At 36.7% G+C, this 21965-nt stretch overlaps 2 long non-coding RNA genes across 7 annotated transcripts in view; one reads left to right on the forward strand and one right to left on the reverse strand.

The window, feature by feature from the left end:
- The window catches only part of LOC144280934 (uncharacterized), a 55217-nt gene that overhangs the window by 28859 nt on the left and 4393 nt on the right, over positions 1-21965 (reverse strand). The window contains exons 3-9 of one of the 5 annotated variants that reach the window (XR_013349379.1): positions 19368-19548; positions 15483-15540; positions 14233-14331; positions 14079-14154; positions 10331-10499; positions 4947-5000; positions 456-2126 (exon numbers count right to left, since the gene is read on the reverse strand). This is a non-coding gene — a long non-coding RNA (uncharacterized LOC144280934). Of the gene's footprint in view, positions 1-455; positions 2127-4946; positions 5001-10330; positions 10500-14078; positions 14178-14232; positions 14332-15482; positions 15541-19367; positions 19549-21965 lie in introns of those variants that run through there. The other 4 variants (XR_013349381.1, XR_013349380.1, XR_013349378.1 and 1 more) reach the window with 4 other exon arrangements.
- Positions 6251-21442, forward strand: LOC144280936 (uncharacterized). Of its 2 annotated transcripts, none has more exons than XR_013349384.1 (4): positions 6251-6554; positions 7210-7324; positions 10307-10489; positions 21164-21442. It is a non-coding gene; the product is annotated as an uncharacterized LOC144280936 (long non-coding RNA). The 2 variants fall into 2 exon arrangements; XR_013349383.1 differs by lacking the exon at positions 6251-6554 and adding an exon at positions 6777-6908.

The raw sequence follows: 21965 nt of genomic DNA on the forward strand, positions 1-21965 counted from the left end.
ATGCAGAGTCTACTAAAACCTAGCCAAGATCTGAAATGGAAACGCTGCCATTGGAGTTTTGCCCTTGGCTAATGTATCTTTCATTCTAATGATACTCTGCTTTACCTGGCTCATACGAATTACTTCAACTCTCTCAAACAGCATGCCTGAATTTATAGTGACCTGTTAGCTACCTGTAGTGACCTCAGGTACTTCATAGTTAACCTTCTCTTAAGCAAACCTCTTTACATTTTAAGCCCAACCAATAGCAAGTTCTATCAATAATGTTCCATAAAGGTCTCTCAAGTATGAATCCTCTTCTCCATCTTCTTTCCAAGGCTGAGAACATTTCTTTCTTGCACTGCTTTACTTACTACCAGTGTCTAATTAATCCTCTGTGTGCTATTAGAAATAACTTTCAAAAAAAAAAAAAAAGAAATAACTTTCAGCAAAACAAATACTCACAAACCACCCTCTGCTTTAAAATTCCCTTTATTTATGCTCTATTGCCTATAGAATCAGTCCAATGTCCTTAGGTCAGAGGACCTAAAATTCAGTTTTCAGAATCTTATTCCTACCCATCCCTTCTTTCATAAACATCCTGAAAGCATTCTGAATTCCACATCTCTGCACATGCCAATGTGTCATTGCATATGCTGCTCCCTTCACTTATTTTACTGTTCTCATATTTTTTGCCTCATTAACTCCTAATTATCTTTTAAGTCTGAGATCAGACACCATCCCTGTGATGTCCTTTCCTGACTCTTTCAAGCAGCCTATGTCCTTTCCCCTTCTGTGCTCTATAATATCTCACTTAACTCTGCCTAAATATGATTGATCCCAAATATCTTTCTCACCCAAAAGACAGAAGGTTCCTTAAGAAATCAGACTCACTAGACTGTGATGAGGGTCTAAAAAGGTGCTAGTGGAAACAAGAACTCAGACTATAGATGAATGAATGAAGTATTAAATGCATAGATGTTTCATTAAATGTGGATTGAAAAATGGAGCTTCATCCTTATGGAAAATCTTCATTGAAGCAGAAATTTTTTCTTCTCCCATATGCAGCATCAATGTGACCTGGAAGAGCCATGAAACGTCTGGGATTGATCTTGAGTTTAATTGTTGAGTTAAAGAGGAAAAAAAAAAAAAACTGTACTGCTCAGACGTTGGTATTGACGTAAATATAAAATTAAAGGAAGGAAATGTGGTGTAAGTCTATTTGTGACCGTCTCTAGTGCATAATGCTTGAATATGAATGATGAAACTTGGACATGTCAGATCATGGGGAAAAGGGGAAAAGTCCCTTGTGAACTTTGTTCTCAATATGTACTTTGCTTTTAGACAATGAAGATTGAACGAAGGATTCTAAGATGATGGGAAATCAGTTTGGAAACGTTTTCTTTCCCTGAAATTCCAGATTAATCACATTTTAAGGAAGCTAAATTACTTAATAAAAAGTGATCTTTACTGAGATGATTAAAAATTCGCTATTCATGACGCTCTGGGATGATGGCAGAATAGGAAGCACCAGGAATCTGTCCTCACACTTAGACAACACTACGCTGGAAGAATCCATCGGATGTAACTCTTTTTGAACTATGAACTCTATGGAAACCTTGCAACTTCCAAAGAAAGGCATGGACAGTCTGTTTCAGCTCTTAGCACAGTAGCAGCTACCCATACCTACTCCCTGCTGCATGGCAGGCATTGAACATATTCCCAGAGAAGCTTACACACAGTTGGTGGAAGCCAAGTTGGGCAAAATGGACTCTGTCCTCCAAATATTAAGGATCTGTGTTCTGACCTCTGGTTGCTGCTGCTGCTGATCATACAGATGCAGACAAAGAGGTAGCAGTCATTATAGTTTTACTTATCCCCATTATTGCAAGTCCCTCCCCCTCTGGCTGATATGACTTCCAGACTTCCAGCAGACTTAAAGGGCCACTTCCCCTTTCCTGTCTCCTCCTCCTCCTCCTCCTCCTCCTCCTCCTCCTCCTCTTCTTTTCTCTTTCTTCTTCTTCTTCTTCTTCTTCTTCTTCTTCTTCTTCTTCTTCTTCTTCTTTCTTCTTCTTCTCCTTCTTCTTCTTCTTTTCATTTTCCCCTTTTTGGGATCCAGACATTAAAGACTAGGACATTCAAAATTACTGCAAATATAGGAGATAATAGAAATTAACCACACATGCCCAGCAAAAGACCCAGAAAAGACCTGGGATGACTTTATGTTTAACTCTCAGGCTGATACTAAAAGCTAGTATCATTATGACTTTTTAGTCTACAGAAATCAAACAGAAATAAAACAACAAAACCCAGAAAATCTTGGGAAAGGAAGAACAGCCTGATTTCCTGTGTTTTCAGATTTTTAGGTTCAAATTTCCAGTTTTCAACAAAAAAATCATAAGGCATATAAAGAGATAGGAACTTATGGCCCATTCCAAGGAAATAAATAAATCAACAGAAGTGTCACTACAAAAGAATTGATGGCAGATATACTAGGCAAACTTTTAAATAGCCATCTTAAAGATGCTCAAAGAACTAAAGAAGATTTGGAGAAAATGTAAAAAAAAAAAAAAGGAAATATCAACAAAGAGAAAACCTAAAAAGAAATTCTTTAGCTGAGAAGTACATAATCAAAATGTTTTTTTTGGAATTCAAAGGCAAATCTGAGTAAGCAGAAGAAAGAATCACCACCCTTAAAGCTAAAATAGTGAAAATTATTAAGTCTGAGAAAGAAGAAGAAAAAAAGATTGAAGAAAATTGAATAGAGCTTAAGGGAAATACAGCACATTATCAAGTGGACCGACATACACATTATGGGAGTCCCAGAAAGAGAAGAGACAGTTATATGGGCAGGAGAATATATAAAGAAACAATGCCTAAAAATTCCCCAAATTTGGTGAAATATATGAATATGAACATCCAAGAAGCTCAACAAACCCTGAGTAAGATGTACTCAAAGAGGCTCATATTGAGACATAATAAAATTTTAGAAAGACAAAGACAGAGGGAATCTTGAGAGCACAAGAGAGAGACAAGGGATCTTCATTAAGATTTCTCTCCAGAAGTTTGATGGCCACAAGGCAGTGTACTGATATATTCAAAGTGCTAAAAGAAAACAACTGTCGATCAAGAATCCTACATCAGGCAAAATTGTCCTTTGAAAGTGAGGGAGACATTAAGATATTCAGGATAAACAAAAGGTGAAGGAGTTCATTACCTCTAGACCTGCCCTGCAAGAAATGTTCAAAGGAGTCCGCCAAGATGAAATGACAAGATACCAGATAGTAACTCAAAGCCATATGGCCAAATAAAGATCTCAATAAGGGAAAATACAAGGGAAATTATAAAAGCTTGTAATCTTTTAACAACAACAAGCTTGTGGAGTTTGTAACTTCACTTTATTTTCTGCATGATTCGTGAGACTAATACATTTTTAAAAAAATCATTAATGCAAAAGCTAGTATCATTACAACTTTAGTTTATAACTCCTAATTTTGATTTCTATATAATTTAGGAGACTGATGCATTCAAAAGAATTATTAGGTTATATTTTGGGACACACAATGTATAAAGATGTAATTTTGTGACATCAGCAACCTACATGGGAAGGGATGTAGCTATAAGGAGCAGAGTTTCTGAATGTTATTGAAAGTAAGCTGGTATAAAAAAAAAAAAAAAAAAAGAAAGTAAGCTGGTATAAATTCAAAATAGTGTACTTTAACCTTAGAATGTTAAGTATAATCCCCCAAGGTAACCACAAGGAATATAGCTATAGAACATAAACAAACAAACAAACAAAATGACAAGAGAATTTAAACCAAAAAAAAAAAAAAAATCAACTAAACACAAAAGAAAGCAGTAATATAGAAAATCCAGGACAAGAAAAGTTATAAACATAGAGAAAACAAAAAGGAAAATGACAGAAGCCTCTCCTTATTAGTGATTACTAATGTAAATGAATAAGCTCTCCAATCAGAAGACAGAGATTAGAAGAATAGATAAAATCACACATTCCATTACATGTATATTCAGTTTATATAATATTCACCTTAGAACCAAAGAAATAGACCAAAAGTGAAAAGAAGGACAAAGATACTCCATGCAAATAAAAACCAAAGAAAGCAGGGATGGTTGTATTAATATCAGATAAACAGACTTTAAATCACAAAAGATTATGAGACAAAGAAAGGCGTTATATACTTTTTAATCCTCAATACAGCAAGAAGACACAATGGTTATAATTGTTTATGCAACTGATGATAGATCATGAAAATATATGATGCAAAAACTGACAAAATCGAGGAGAGAAATACACAATTCTACAATAATATAGACTTTGATACTCCATTCTCAGTAATGGATAGAACAACCAGACCAAGGATGACTAAAGAGACATTAATAATACCAACTAGATAAATAAACCAACTAGATAGACATACAAAGAAAAGACTACAAAACAACAATAGCATAACACATTCTTCTCAAGCGTACATAGGACATTTGCCAGGATAGAGCATGTTAGGCCACAAGTTAAGTCTCAATAGATATAGAAAGATAGATATCATACTAATTAACTTTTCCTATCACCTTGGAAGTTACAAATCATTAACAGAAGTAAAACTGGAAATTTCATAATTCTGTGGATATTAAGCAATGCGTTCTTTTTTAAAAGATTTTATTCATTTCTTTGTTTGTTCGTTTAGAGATACAGAGCATGAGTAGAGGAGGGGCAAAAGGAGAAGGAAAGTAAAAGGCAGACTCCCCTCTGAGCAGAGAGCCTGTTATGAGGCTTGACATGGGAGCTTGATCCGGGATTCCAGGATTCTCTCTCTCTCTCTCTCTCAACTAAATAAAAATAAAATCTTAAAAAAAAAAAGAAGTAAAAAGGCTGTAATTGATTTACTCCCTCCAGCTGCAAGACAGGCTAAGGACAAGCTCTTATGTTTCTTCTCTTACATTTCACTTACCATTGCTAGGGACGCTGCAGGCTGATGTGTTCACCTCAGATCCTCTTCAGAAAACTGAAAATTATGAATAGGGCCACCATGAGAAAGAAAAGAGGATACACCATGGGCCATTATTACTAAAATAGACACACATAAGTCATGGTCATCACCAAAAGAAGTTTTCTGGGATTGCTACTCAAGACTGCTGATGTTACAAACCAACTTTCCTCAACTGTGACCACATGCTAGAATGGCCTGGTAAGCTAAAAACACAAGACAAAACAAACAAAAAACTCAGACTCCGCCCCCTAGAGATTCAGATTTAATTGGTCTGAAGTAGACTTGGATATTTTGTGGTTCTTTTGTTTTTGTTTTTATGTTTTATTACTTCCTAAATGACTATAATGTGATCTGGAGCTTAGGACCACTTTTACAAAAAGAAAATTTCCAAACTATGCTGCATGCTTATTTTTTACTAAAATAACTAATTATGACTACACTGTGAACTAGTAAGCTTCTCTTTCCTTGAAATCCAGGGGCATTTTCTGAATGCTTTCATCTCATTCATCTGACAGCAAAAACAAAAACAAAAACTATTTGTTTCTAACACACATTTGAGGTACTCTGTAACAACTTTTACATCTTATTGTATTTCATTTTAGCCATGACCTTATAGGGAGCTCAAGTTAGCCTGAGTCCAATGTCATTGATCCAAAGTCTAAAATCATACCTTTTTCATTGCACTTCACAAAAGGCATTTTAGTATCTTGTCTACAGTTGGTACCATGCTATTTGAATGGAATGCAACTTAGGGAATATTAAGCCTTTAACAACCTCAACCTTTTCTCCTGCATTCATGGAAGAACACTTACTTATTCCAGAGACACAAAAATTTTTCCACTGCTATTGTTTTTCTCATGTCTGCTATGAGTGAACCTTCTAGCAATACTACTTACTCAGCTTTTGAGAAGATACAGTGAGGATGTACCTATCTTCCTAAATCCTTACATCTTATTTTAATAGACTGTTAACATTCTTAGTTGTCATCATAGCAAAGCTTTAAGATTTCTTCTGTTTTCATAATCAAAGCACCTCATGAAGCACTTGAGTGAATGACGGGATTTCCCAAAGACAAGTTCAGGCACTTCTGATAATAGTCCCAGAATAGAGATGTCGGAATGAACAAGTGGAAAGAATCCTGGAGTTGCATTTGGAACATACAGACTACAACTGATTTGGAATGCTTTCAAGCTGTGTGACCTTAAGCAGATCATTTAACACTTATGAGTCCCAATGTCTTTGGAGATGGTAGTTTCTGCCCCAGTTAGACCACAAAGAGATAAAGAGAGCACATAAGAGGCCCTCTTTGGAGGCATATTTTTTACTTTTGAAAAGCACAGTACAAGGGGATATTTTTCCTCCCCTTCCTTCTGTCACTGGTCTCCATCCCTCTCTGCAAGGTCCTGGGACTTTCTAAGCACCAGCAGAGCTGACTCAGCTCTGTGGCAGCAGAAGATTCCAAGTGGCTGAATAAAGCACCCAATGCAGACAGGCAGAGGTCAGAAATCAGCCAGGGATAAAGGAACCAGGAAAGATAGAGATACGATACGGTAAAAGAATCAGAGAAAGGTAATGCATGCCTCCACTATGCTTTCTAGAATTTCTTTTGCAAATTAGTAAAAGTATTTATTTCTCATAAGGATATATACTTGATTCTAAGTTTCCTTTATAGAGTAATCAAGAACTTCTGAGAAGTAACAGAGATAAGGCTAATCAAAAAAGCTAAAATAGGAATAGGAAGCTCATTTGAAAAAACAACCATATTGGGAAAGAAAATCAACACTTGATCCCCAGATGCTGAAAACACATGACCAATTACAACCAACAATACAGCACTAGGAACAGAAGGAAGGGAGACAGCGTCAGGAGGCCTAAGACACTTATGGACATTTGTCAGACTTGCTGTAAAGGAAAGTAGATGAGGTAAAGTAAAATGAATGTTTCTAACACGCGATCAGAAAACAGCATGAGCCCAGGGAAGCTTCTTACATGTCGCTTAATTCTGCACATTAAATTAGCTTCTTGGCGACTATAACTCTTGGTCAAGAGCTGTACTATTGTTATGTCAAATAATTTTCAGTACATTTCACAAGATGATTACTATTTCATGCCTTCCCACCATCATCTGCAGATTGGAAAATAGAGATGCAGAGAGGCAAAGCACCAAAGTGCACTGAGTCTAACAGGTTGTTTGTTTACACTTTATTTTCCTTTCTTCCCTTAGAACCAAAGATTTGCCTTGGTTTAATAATTAACCATAGAAGACTGCACTTTTCTTTTAATGAGCAAATAGTAAAGGAAAAGATTGAAAAATTCCCTATCTCCTTGGTTTCAAGTAAGTAAAAAAACTGGGGGAATTTTATGGCCCTATCTAAACTATTCTTATAGCCAGGAAATCGTAAAAATTAAATTTCCAGTGTAAAGAAGCAAGTTTCTAAATTAATAATAGAAAAGTTATAATTACTTGTAAGGAAATATTGTTTTATTAGAAGATATCAAGTGGCAGTATATTTAGTCAATTAATATGTATGTCACAGAATTATTTTAGAATCCATGTTTATTTGGAAAAAGTATGACGCCTTTAACAAAAATACTTTTATTTTGCAGTAAGTATAAAAATAAAAATGTAAATGAGTAGTTTATGTAATTTCTAATGCTAAAATAGCACTGAATTATATCACTGGTGATATTGACAATCTTAATTAAGAAGTCACTTAATGATCATGTTAACAAATCTGGCATATTTTTTTAGGCAGATTGACACTACTCAAGACACAAGCATAACTGATGTTCCTTCAATAAGATGCAGAGTAGAATCTGTGAAGGAACATCTGATGCCTATGATAAAATTAAGGTCAAGGACTTGGTAAAATATGTTATAAACTGTAACAGATGTTCCCAGATGAAATCACATTTCTATTAAAAACTATACAGATGCTCAGTTGATAGAACCCAGAATCTCAGAATTGTAGAACCAGAAAAGGATTTTTAGAGACTAGCCATTCCCATCATTTTAAAGCAGAGGAATTGACACACAAATGTTAAAGTGGGGAGCACAACATTCCACAGTTGGTTATGTGTCTGGACTAGAACTTAAGTCCTTTCTACCATTCCAGATTGTCTGTCATTATGACAAATGAAGGGACATTTTAATATCTTACTTAAAAACATATTTAGGGTAAATTGTGTTGTGTGGTAAAATTAGGTACAGGAATATTAACAACATAGACCATTGCATGTTTTGGACCTTTCCTGATTCCTGCTCCTGGATATTGCCCAGCCTTATATTGTCTCTTAAAGTGCAAATCCCGGGAATCTACCATTCTCCAGGCATTATAAAGATGCCAAACTAATATTAAATCTGCAATGCATTTTTAAAATTTCAGTAGTACTATTAGGAATCAGCAAATATTAGCACCACACTAAATTGTGGGTGGTACCTCCTTAAATTCACATGATGAATAAACACTTTCTCAGTTGATCTTTCACAAGATTTAATATTATCCAGAGTTTGGATGCTAATACTAAACTTCTGTGAATCACAAAGGGTTTGGCAACAAATGGGCAAATACTTAACACTACTGAAATAAAAAAGCACTACACTGAATTTCACATGCTTTCTTTCATAGATAAATCAAGTCGACAGTGGAGCAACACACTTAGAGGAAAAAAAATATATTCTAAGATGCTTATAATTTATCACTTGTGATTTTTAAGACCTTATCATAGACTGTGAACTATAAAATATGAATTCTATTATAATCTCTTTTATTGTGTCAGGAGGGATTTTGACCCCAGATTTTCACTGACCAACTGGGATAGATTTTGCAGAACATAAACACCAATAAAATGAGGAGAAAAGACTGACTTTAATCCCATTAATAAAGATCCAAAACTAATCATCTCTTCCCATTTCAACCAATGGCAGAACTAGCCATTGTTGCCATAACCTACAAGTTAATATGGACTCCTTACTTGTACCCATTCCCCACCTTAAAAAATATATATATATCATTCAACTTTATTAAGACTACATCTCACTATCTTAAATTTACTTCAGTGGCTCTCAAATGTATGGCTATCAGAATCCCCTGGGGGAAATTTGTATTGTTAAAAATATAAAGGCCCACAAGCTCCCCTACTTCAAGGAGCCTGTGCCTCTGTGGGCATTATTAGCTGTCCATGTGATGATGATGTGTAACGAATCTGAGAAACGCTACTTTAGTGTATGCTCTTAATATTCCTCTCCTGATATTTGTATTTGCTTCTTAATTGTTCTTGCTTCTTTCTGTACCAATCCACTCTTCAGTTAGTCAACAAAGTTGAAAAATTCCAAGCTTAAAAAATATATATATATATACTAATGGCTGCTTATCACACTTAAGAGTAAGTCTGGATTTGTTTTTCATTTAAGGCCCTTTAAGATTTGGTTTTTGCAGTCTTCTCTAGCCTCATTTATCATCACTCCACCTGAGGTGCACATTCCCCTAATGCACAATGCCTACCTGGAGTCCAGGCCATTTATAATCATTCCCATACTCATTCAAAAATTATCTATTGAGAGAAGCCCGAGTGGCTCAGTGGTTTAGCGTTGCCTTCTGCCTAGGGCGTGACCTGGAGACCCGGGACCAAGTCCCACGTCAGGCTCCCTGCATGGTGCCTGCTTCTCCCTCTACCTGTGTCTCTGCCCCTCTCTCTGTCTTTGTGTCTCTCATGAATAAATAAATAAAAATGTTTTTTTTTTTTAATTATCTATTGAGCTCCTACCTTCAGTGCAGCACTGGATTTAATACAATGGGTCAAGTGGTAAAGAAATGGAAATTGTATCAGTTCTCAAAAGGGGAAAAAGATATAAGTGAATGTATTTAACTTTGTTAGAATTGTGATAGATGCTGCAAAAAGTAGTGGATTATTATGTCAGGATTTTCAGAGGTAGCTTCCTCAAGCAAGTGCCTTTTTGAGCTAATGCTTGAAGATTTTACAGAAAATAAATGGCAGGAGGTTCAGAGGGGCCTTTAAAGGTAGGGAACAGATTACAAAGGTCCAGTGGTGAGAGGAGAACTACATTTTCAAGGACTTAAGAGAAGGTCATACAGCGATCCACCTTATTTGTGGGCATACTTTCCAAGACTCCTGGTGGATGCCTGAAACTGCAGATAGTACTAACCCTAAGTATAATATGTTTTTTCCTATAATACATACCTAGGATGAATTTGTAAAGTAGGCACAGTAAGAGATTAACATCAATGGCTAATAATAAAATAGACCAATTATAACAATGTAATGTAATAAAGATTATGTGAATGTGGTCTTTCTTTCAGAATATCTTCTTGTACTGTACTCACCCTTGCTCTTCTCGTGATGATGTGAGATGATAAAAATGCCTGTTTGATGAGATGAAGTGAGGTGCACGACCTAGGCAATGTGACGTAGTGTTAGCAACTATTGACCTTCTGATGTCAAGTCAGGAGGATTCTCTGCTTCTGGATGACAGTGAACCTGAGGTAACTGAAACTGGAAAGCAAAACGAAAATAAGGGGGTGACTGCTGTAGACATTAAGACAAAAAAGAGAAAATGTGGGTAGCCAGACGTAAAGTTGGTGATGGTGCAGAAACCAGTTCATATAAGTATTTGTTAGCCATTGTTGCTTTTTTTTTTTTAATTCTAAGGAAAATTGAGAGTTTCAAGGAGAAAATTGTCTTAGATTTGCATCTGAAAAGAACATTATGACCACAACGTAGAGGATGGATTAGAAGATGGGAAGCATGGGCCATATACCTCTTTATAGAAGCCCATTGCAGCAGTCCAGGAGAAAACAGATGCTGCTTGGAGAAAGCTCTAAACACCAGAACTGTGTCATGGCATGCTTTACTCTCCACTCAAAGGACCATCTTTTTCCCATATCATCTTTTGGTTTCATCTGCAAGGCCTAGATTATATTGGGTTTTCTTATCATTGGCCATTTACTCTTGCTACATTTTAATTTTTTATATTTTAATTTATTTTTATTTTATATTTTATTTATTTATTTGTTTTAGAGAGAGATAGCATATGTACACAGAGATAGAGAGAGAGAATCCTAAGCAGGCTCCATGCCCAGTGTGGAGCCAGATTCAGGGCTTGATCTCATGACCCTGACATCATGACTTGAGCTGAAGCTCAGATGCTTAATCCACTGAGCTACCCAGGCTCCCTGACTCTTGCTACATATTAAATATTAATTTATACATCTCTCTCCTACACTGAAATACAAATTATTAAGAGCAGGAGCAATATTCTATCTTTATCTCCACTGCCCAATCAATTCTATGTTTCAATAAATGTTTGAATGAATTGCCCATAAATTGACCAGCCATGTGATGTTGAACAAGTAATTTAACCACTGTAGACCTCAATTTCAACACTTAATAAGTAATCTCATCTCCTCACCCACTGTAAGCCCTTGGAGTTAGCTACCAGCAGGTAAATATCCTTTTCCTGGAACTGAGGGTATGTGGAGAATCAATCAGGCAGATTCCAAAGGATAGATTTAACTGAAAAAGATTTTGTAAGGGGGATTTTAGAGCTATTTAGGTAGAATTCAGAGTCCAACAAGAATATATGAACCACCCAGGAACTCTGATATTAGGAAGCCTCTACCACTCCTACACATGAAAAGATAAGGGGAAGGAATAGTGCTAATGAAGCCTCCTGAGAAATGGAGCTATGGGTGTGGGTCTGTTCAACAGAAGTTGTGGCCATAAGGCAACTACCACCAGGACTATGGCCAAGCAAGGAGTGAGCTGGTGGCAGGAGGAATCTAGTTCACCAGTCTAGCTCTTCTCTCAGCCATCAATACATTTCTACAGCTTCTTGAAGGACTGAGGCCATTTGAAAGCCAGAGGGCAAGGAAATCCAGGTGATTATGTTTTTGAGGTTAATCTTTCAGGCCACTGAGCATGAACTAGAAAAAGGAAGGGTGGATCTAGTGATGCGAATGGAGAGAAATCAGAACAGAAAGGTTTCCACAAGAAAACCATGGAGATTCAATTTAGTAAAACAAAGGAGTCTAATAAAGCCTTCTAAATGGTGCTGTAGGCCAAATATGAGAAAAAATAAGAACATGGAGTACTCAGAAAGGGGATTACAGAACCATGGGAATAATGGCAAAAATTATGTAAACGGGCCAAGGGGAGGACAATATGGGCAAATGTTCAGGCCTGAATTTTTTGCTATCTTTCACATTTGTGTCTACATCTGTGTTTGAAGGACAGCAATAAACTTTCCAATCAGGAAATCAAGTGATCTCAATATTCACATCAATTTATATAATGTTATTACAGTTGAAGTAAAATACCTTTTTACTATCTAGAATTTAGACACTCTTGTCTTGCATACCCTATTTAATTTGATTTAAATTATTGAAAACTCCATGACCTGGGAGTGTAAAACTCAATGCATTGAGTATATCCAATATCAATGGAAAGTTTCTTCATATTAACACACGTAATTACTACTCATCTCCAAAGAACCTATGTGCTAGATAGGGAGTAGAGGCTTTCCGGATCTCATCCAGTCCTGGTATCAAAAGTGCACAGGAAGATGCTATAATCCACAATATACTGGAAAAAGCCTGAGGTCAAAGAGGAGGTAACACATCCCATGTGACACAGAAAGTGGAAAGACTGGGACTCACATTCAGGTCTTTTAGTCTGGAGCTCTCATTCATTCCTTAATGTGCTAGGAGCTTCACGAAGCAGTGGAGCTGCCTATAGTTGGGGCTAAAGAAGTTGTTGATGATTTCTATGTTTAGATACAGGAGTACTAAGGGGAATTTCCTTTCTTTTCTAATTAATTGAGGAAAACATATGAGAAGAGATGGAAATTTTGAGTTAATTGGTTCAGGGAAATGAGTTAGCTTGATTAAGCAAGAGTACATGATACCCAACAAATGCTTATTACAGAGAGAAATGAACCTCATCTAGAGTCTTGGGGAGCATCAGCAGGCTGGGCCTGAAAAGCATGGTTTCAGCAGGATGGAATGATTGAAGGAGAGATTGCAAAAAGAGATTTTCAGCCATGAGAAATTGTTTGTGGGAAAAATAGGCTTTGCAAGTTTGCCTTCTTGGCAAACATCACATATTTCTTTACATCACCCATCTCCTTGCTTTATTGACTCATTCAGTTTCTTTAATTCCAAAAGCAAATTTGATTTCTTTCTACATTCCATGCACACTTCTAGGTCCTGGGCGTATAAAGTCAAAGTGACACATTCTTTCCCCTCATAAGAGTTTTATATCCAGTGGAAGACACAGAGCCATAAACCAGCAAGTGTAATTTCATATGATTGTGTTAAAATAGCTGCTGAGGATGTCTCAGAGACACAGAGAAAGAATATTTTCATTGCTAAGAAGTCAGAAGAAGTCCTTTTCAAGAGCTTGGTCTTGAAGAATGAGAATTAAATGGGTAGAGAAAAAAATCTAAAGGTTTTAAGAAAACTATACTTGTGAAATTCTTGAAGACAGAGGCAGAGCTTGTAGGACCAGAGTAGAGGATACATGTGGGACTGGAATGCAAGATGAGCCAAAAGAAGCAGGCAGGTGCCATGCTACATGAAGGAGCTTGGATAGCAAGTTAGGGAATTTGAGAGGAACCACAAAGCTCTGGGAAGCCACTAAAAGATTTAAATCAGCAGAGTGATAAAATCTGATACAAGGTTAGAAGAGATCATACGGGATGCAATGTGGGATGGACAGAGGAGGAGTCCAGGCAGGAGGCATGGAGACCAATTGGAAGCTTGGTTCCAAACCTGAGTGACTGTGCAAGTGGTTGTGAGGTTACTGACATGAGGAACATAGAGTGACGAGTGGACTGGATTGGAGAAAAGAAGTTTCCAATCTAATTATTTCCCATTGACAAATTTTCATCATCCCTTCTTTAACATAATAATGAGAAGGGGAAATATATATAATTGATAAGAATGGATTAGAATATACTTCTGCTTATTTTCTGGCCCTGATCTGAATACTGGCTTCCAGGGAACTGTGTTTATTATAAATTCACAGAAGAGGGAGACATGAATTAAGAGGGATCCTGATGGACAATGGTCTCACCCTGTTTTCTCCAGTCTCCACTCCTCAGGATTTCAAAAGATAGGAAGGCATCTCTTCACAGTGACTTCATAGTGACCTTTGAGGGGGAAACCCAAGCCTCTGTTAAGGATAAATGAATTCACTGAGAATATGGTTTTTACTTCCGAGCACTTACCTTTTGCCAAGTAGTGTCTGTTATGCCAAGGTTCACATTAGCAGGCAGCGTGAAGGAGGGAAAAGCAACTCGACCACCACTTTGGAATGGATTTTTTACCTGCCTCATTGCAGATAAGGGACATTATTGATCTGATTAGGGTAGTTCAATTAGCAGAGCAAACAGATTCCTAGACTGGAGAAAAGGCTAAATGACTTTTGCCTTTGACCTAGAGAAATTACCTAGGCAACCAGTACTTCAGTTTTTCTGTCTCCTAATTGAGCCCGGTAAGTGCTACACTATCCAAATGAGTGGGTCTCGAACCCAGCTGATTTTGATGTGGTTTGGGAACCACTGCTATACATATAAAGACTGTAGAGAGCTTTGCAAAACAGATCTATCTCATTTGGGCTCCCTCCTCCAAAATGGGGTAAGGAGGCTGCCTGTGAAAAACAATGTGAGATCCAAGTAAAATGTACCACATCTCAGTAAATGAATGCTAGTGATTTGAAGAAATGTAACACTGCTGTAGTAAATAATGCTTTATGTAGTAAATAATGCTTTTTGTAGTAAATAACCAAAAAATATTTGGTTATTTTACAGTATTGCTCAAGCGAGGAAATAGCACTAATTACAACACTTTCTTTTCATTCTGTGTAACAAGCAGGATTCTCTGGTGCAAACATAAGATGCCAATTCTATAATTTAAGGAGAAAATAAAAATATGGGTGGTTATGGGGGTGGCTCATGTGAATGAAGGGTAGGATGACAAGGAAGCTGCATGGAGACATGAAACATTTGACTCTAGGGACCTGGGTGGTAGGAACCAACAGAATTCTTTCCCAGGGGACAGCTGAAAAAATGAAGTTCTCACCAAATCAAGCGCTTTTAAAAATAATGTTCAGGGTGGAATGAGCCAGCATGAAAAGGAGAGTTGTTTAAGAAGAGGGAAAGGTTCTTTAGAACTTTTGAGAAGCAGTTATTCAAAATACATTTTAGTTCTTTAGTGAGTGTCAATCCCTCGATGAATTATACTCATTTAAAACTGGAAACAGACCAACAAATATTCTTTTTTTATTTCTAAACTGGTTTTAATTGCTTTTTTAATAATAAATTTATTTTTTATTGGTGTTCAATTTGCCAACATACAGAATAACACCCAGTGCTCATCCCATCAAGTGCCCACCTCAGTGCCTGCCACCCAGTCACCCCTACCCCCCGCCCTCCTCCCCTTCCACCACCCCAACAAATATTCTGTATAAAGAACATACCTTAGAGGAAGACAGCATGAGAGAGAATAATAATTGTTTTTAAACCTGGCTTTGCTGCCTTGAGATCCAGCAAAGTAATGCAAAAAAAAAAAAAAAAAAAAAAAAAGGTTAAGTTGTGCAATGATAAACTTAAGAAGGCCATGGGAGGAAAGCAGGGAGGAGGAGAAAGAGGAGGAAGAGGAAGAAGAGGAAATCTACCTTCAAAGTGGTAAAATAAAACTTAATTTCAGTGGAATTTATAATGAACTGAAAATGCGTTCCTTTCCAGGTGTGTCAAATTTTCTTAAAATAAATACCCTTTCAGGGATTGTGAATGATATCCTGCCCAATGGATAATTTTCCTTAACTGCTATTTAGCTCAACAAAATTTTTAGATGATTCAGATGCTACTCTAGTATTAATTGTCACAGGATGAAATCTAGAAGTCTCGATGATGTAATGATAGAGTTTATAGGACTGATGGTATGCAATGAAGTATGTCATTTTTCTAATGCCACAGTAGAGGCAAAAAGTCTTTTTCATTTTGAGAACTTTTGCTCAATCTTACATATATTATCAATGTAGCTTTAGGCAAGCATTTTGATGTTTTTAAGGCTCCATCTCAACATACAAAAGGAGATGGTTAGGGACGCCTGGGTGGCTCAGCAGTTGAACATCTGCCTTCACTCAAGGTATGATCCCAGAGTCCTGGGATCAAGTCCCGTATTAAGCTCCCTGAAGGGAGCCTGCTTCTCCCTCTGCCTATGTCTCTGCCTCTCTCTCTGTGTGTCTCTCATGAATAAATAAATTAAATCCATAAAAAAAAAAAAAGGAGACGGTTAACTCACAACAAACCCTGCCTATCTCACAGGAACATGAAGTACGTAGGGCAAAATCATTGGTGGTAAAATCACTGCAAACCCTTATGAATTTGAGGGTTACTTATAGATATCTGGACATATTATTTAAGAGTAAAAAAATGGTAGCAGATCTCTTGACTAGAGGCCAGAAAAGCCATAAGTAACAGAATTCACATTCATCACAACCATTTGGAGCAATATTTCACAAACTGGAGTGACAGTTTTGAAGAGTTAACCCCAAAGTGCTAAGTTTATATTGTAACTCTTAAAAGGAAGTAATTTGTGTCTGTAATATATGTAATCTCCATAAACCATTTCTTTTTTAAGATTGTGTGAACAGCACTAAGAAAAGCTGCAGTGGCAACACCACCTTTGATGTGACAGAGAATGAACATAATTAATATTGCATACAAATACAATCTCAAAATATTAGATAGTGAGCTCACTGCTTAATTGTTCTGAAAATGATAGGGTATACTCCTTTTAGGCTACATCCCCGAGAATTTTTTTTAATTGCCCTTTAATAGAAATCATGCTTTATTTTTAGTCTAGAGAAAACAAAGTCTGTGGGAACCACCTTCTTCCACCCATGTCTTGGCAGTGGGAACTAGTGTCTCAGATCAAGACTATTTACCCATCCCCATGGCAACAATGTGTTCCTTCCTGCATAAATCCTAATATCATAGGACCCAATGGTTCTTTAGTATGGCATTTCAACCCCAAAATAACTATATTGATGTGAATATAAATGCTCTAAATAGAACTTTTTTAAAAAAAATTAAAATATTGCCATGATGCTAGAAAGTCTGATGTAGCCTTTTCACCAGATCTTTGTTTTGGAATAAACTGTCTGCCATTTCGGAGTATGGACGCTGGATCTTCAAAGGAGTTGGACCTTTTAATCTGTTATTTGGCAGAACATTATGTGGACTCTAGCAATGTTGGGGTTGGAGCTCTGAATAATGTCCCTACATCCATGTAGCCACAATCCACGAAGACATTGCCTGTGGGTTGCCTTGGTTTAGGGGTCATTACCCTCTTGTTTGCCAGGCTCAACAAGAAATCAAATCCCTAAAAGCTTCATCTACCCTAAGACCTGGTCACTTTCCAGGTTGCTAGATGTACTAAAACACACTGGCAAAGATTCCAAATAGCAAAAAAGATTGAGTTGTACCCATAAATTGCTTTGGGATCCTCAAAAGAAAAATGCTGTCCAAATACCAATAAGTGGTATTAACTATTTTGTCTCATGGTCAGACCTGACACTTAAACCTACACACACATTTTAATAAAAGTAGTGTTCCACTACTTGTACTTCCTTCCATACAAATACATTATAATTTTTGTTTGAGAGAGTGTAGGTGGTGGCACAGATATTCTATTTCCCTCTGACAGCTTCCCCTCCAGTGTTTCAAATGTATTAACACTCAGCAGGTGAAATTAAAATACTTTTTATACTTTGAACCATTCCCTTGTAAGATCTCCTATGATTGTTAAATCAGGGTTGAGTGAGCTGCAACTGGATGTGTCATTCATTGATTTTTTTTTAGTAGAGATTTAACATTTCTATGCATTTTAACACCCTCTTTTGGTAATGAAAGCGTTGGGAGCCAACTCTTTCTCTGTTCTCTCTTGAAGGCCTGCTGTTCTTTCTCATTTTTCAAGAGCTTCATGAACAAATAAAGTAACTTGGCATTGTCATGAAAAGGAATGTTTCAGTACTCTGGTCCCACTGATTGTACTCCAAATAATTTGCTCCTGCCCTTTGCATTATAAAAGCAACCAGATGAAAAAGAGTGTTGTACATCTAAGCATAGACAGAAGAGTCCAATAAGTAGAAAGGCTGTCCAGGCTCCAGCTTGACTCCCAAGATTCTAAAATAAGTGCACTTTTTTCTTTTTTTAATGAAATTGTCTAATGAGAATGCTAGTTGGAAAGGACTAGCTGAAGAAACAAGTGAATTTTAATCTCATTGAGGTCAAGAGCTCTATTTTATTCAAGTTTGTATTTCATGTGGTTAGTGGCCCATTAAGGCCTTACACAGATACAGGAACACAAGAAAGTAAAGATTTATTAATCATCAAGTGGTCATTTTTGCAATATAAATGGAAGAAAGATTTTTATTTAAAAAATATATTGTTAAGATATTCTAAACAAAGCACCAAGTATAAGTTTGGGGACTATTTCTTTTTTTAAAACATTTTATTTATTTATTTGAGAGAGAGAGAGAGAGAGAGAGAGTTCCCCCTCCATGCAGGGGGAAGGGGAAAGGCAGAGGGACAGGGAGAAGCAGACTCTCCACTGATCAGGGACCCCTATGCAGGGCTCGATCCCAGGACCCTGAGATCGTGACCTGTGCCAAAGGCACACTTAACTGACTGAGCCACCCAGGTACCCCAAGATTGGGGAATGTTTCTTATGTAGTTATGTACCTGTCTTTATGTGTTTGTGATATATCTGTGTGTGACACATAAAGTATGACTATAAAATAATGAGACCTAAAGAGACACATATCTTGGACAATATACTTGTGTTGAAGCGAAGTTTCATTAAATGAGGTATGCTAAGATACTGCCCAAACCCAAGTGGTATCTAAATATAAAATGTTGCAATTATAGATTATTCAAAGCACATCATTATCGATCCGCTCCTTTGGTCTATATCAATAAAATAATAATGTTGTCAGGGACCAGGAAGAATGAAATGTCTCTGCCCGTAGCTATACAAGTCCAGAAAACAGAGCACAACTGACATAAAAATTGATGGCAGGCTGTAGAGGCAATGCATATCCAAGACCATTTAATGATGAAGCATTCTTACCTGTCCGATACACAATTTGGCTTTGGAATATATTCTTTTTTTTTCAAAGGAGCCTTTTTATCATTGTAATTTCAAATCATGACAGCTCAGAAGCTGTCATTAAGAATAAGAATAAACTGAAGAACTTTTTTCCTCCTCCACAGACAGGATTGCAATCTATGGATGTATTGTGAATGTGGCAGCAGAAAAAGACATGAAACAAGACAGGTCCTCAATAACTTCATACCTGGAGCCACTAGTGATTGTGTTTGCACTCATTCTCAGCTGCAATCACTCAGTCTCACAGCTGGACAACACCTCTCATTCAAAATAAACCTTCCGTTCTTGATTGCTCCATATCACGTTGCTGCCATTTCCAGCTGTTTCTCGATCAGAATACATTGCTTTAAGATCTGCCTCTTTATGTCCTCAAAGCAAATGAACAAGCACAGGAATATTTTGAAACATTTTATTACACTTACCAATGTTATTTGACTCTGTAACAAGTGAAAAACAAATTACAATGAGGAATGCTGTTTTTGAAGAACTGCAATTTCCATTTGCCTGTATTTGTGGATAAGAAATTTGGGGCTTTTGGACCAGAGACTCCCTCTGTTCATCATGGTTGACATTTTACATGCCGGATGAAAAGACTGGAGAAAAGCAGAGTGATTTACTGAACTTGTTGCCTTCAGAAAGCAATCTCATTGGTAGTTCTACAGTACCTCATATAAAATAAGCTCAGGTTTGGAGAAATATAGATATATATTTCCATGTAATATCTGTGCATTTTCCTAAATGCTGCCATGCCTTTTTACTATGTTAATGAATAGCTTAGATGATGAACATGCTTTATAGGCTTTGCTGGCTACTGTGTGAGCCTCTGGACATGGTTAGTTCCTAAGAAATGCTTAGTAACATGCACTTTTGCAAAGTCTCTTGAGTTTTTGGAACAATGGCCAAGGGTGTTTGGAGAAATGCTTTCCTGTCTTTACAGACTCACAATCACCACTGAGTTCTTCCAAGTTTGTACCAACCTTACTGACCTTGCTCAGTCTGGCTCCAACTGTCCTGGGGGACAGAATGATTCCTCATTCACCAGTGCCTTTAATTACCTTCTTTTGCAAAAAAAAATGTTCTCTGGGGTCCAAGGAGGATGTTGAGAAAGAATGCTATGGCATTCCAACATTTTCTCTTTACTCAAGCATCCAACAATTACAATCAAAGTACGTTGAAATTGCTTACCTTTATTTCAGCTCAGCTCATCAAACTCTGTCTACAGCTCAATGAAACATATGAAAAGACAAAACAGTACAAAAAACTTCTTCATTGTACGTTAATGTCTCTACTTGTCCTGTAGAGATAAGCCCATGGACGTGATCATGCTTAACTGGGCTGTCTACATAGAAGATAGAATAATATAGAATAGACTTTAAATGATGCACTACTACAATTCATAAAGTCTTTTAAACACTGATTTTTTTTTTATAGTCAGTATCTGGTGACAAAAAAAAAAAACACAAATAACAGCAAAACCTGAGTAGATTAATGACCTTAATATTTTTTAAAATTTATTTATTTAGAAATATTACTTTAGGAATTTATTTGCTTACAAATAGAATATTATAATAGGTACTATAAATAGATTATATAGTATATACTAGGCTCAGTGCCTGAATCTAGGAATATCCTAATCCACTTTCAAAGGAGAATCTACAGTTTCAATAGAGAACAAAAATAATTGAATACTGTTTCATTTTGCTTTGCTTTGTTTTTGCTTTTTAAGTGAAATATAGAACTAAACTCTCAAGTAACTATGGCTATCCCAACTTGCTTGCTTTCTCCTGGAGGGAAGTCCTTATGTTCCACATAACGTCAAAAGAGTATCATTGAACACCTATGATGAGCTTGAGATACTAAAGCCCAGAAGGAATATGAGACCAGTTTGGGCTTTCTGTTCTGTTGTTCAAGGGCTCATAATTGGAAGACAAAAAAAAAATCTGCTTGCAAATGTTTTTGTTTTTTTTTTAATATTTCTTGCAGATCATGGAACATGAGTTTAGAAAGAAGTGGAGGCAGGAGGGCCTATCATTTGCAAATGGCACAGAAGAGCAAAATCAAATCCTGGAAGAGAGCAAAAATGAGATGAATTTACTCAAGATCATCTCCCTGGAGACTGCCAGCTCGATTAGAGCTAAATTGCTATTGATGACTTCAAAGAATCAGATCATGTAATTTGACATATAAGGATATATGGCACAAATAATCAAATATTTAAATAATGAAAACACCAAATGAATTAAATATTCCTGTTATATAGAACTATTAGAATTACTTAAGAGACCTTCCAGATGCAATCTGTTATGTTAAGTACAATGATTCTGTGTTTCCATGTGCCGGGCAGAATTTAAAATGCAAGGGATCATATAAGCATAGCAGACCAATTTTTAAACTAACTGAAGCCCCAACATTTCATTCTGATGGGTGATTGCACACTACCACATCTCTTCTCTTTGTCTTTCTTCTCTTCTAACATATTCAGCAGTTAATTTAGAAAGTAAGATGTCCCTTTAGAAACAAAGAAGACATTAAGAATTTTCTTGCAGAGGGTGCCAAGTAAGAACCTACCCTCTTGCTCATCTCGGTAAACATTTGCTTTCAAGATTGCTGTAGTATCCCATTATCATCAAGTCCCACCAAGAAGGAAAATTAAGTCTTGTAAAAAAAAATCACAATTTTGATTGTGCCAAAACTCCTCCATTTAATATACCCCAAACCAATATGTGCAGTCTGTCACTTGAGGTCCTAGGGTTTCCTCGATCCCAAGCCTCAGCCAACCTGGACT

This window comes from Canis aureus, chromosome 12 (genome assembly GCF_053574225.1).
Source record: "Canis aureus isolate CA01 chromosome 12, VMU_Caureus_v.1.0, whole genome shotgun sequence".
Classification (NCBI taxonomy): domain Eukaryota; kingdom Metazoa; phylum Chordata; class Mammalia; order Carnivora; family Canidae; genus Canis; species Canis aureus.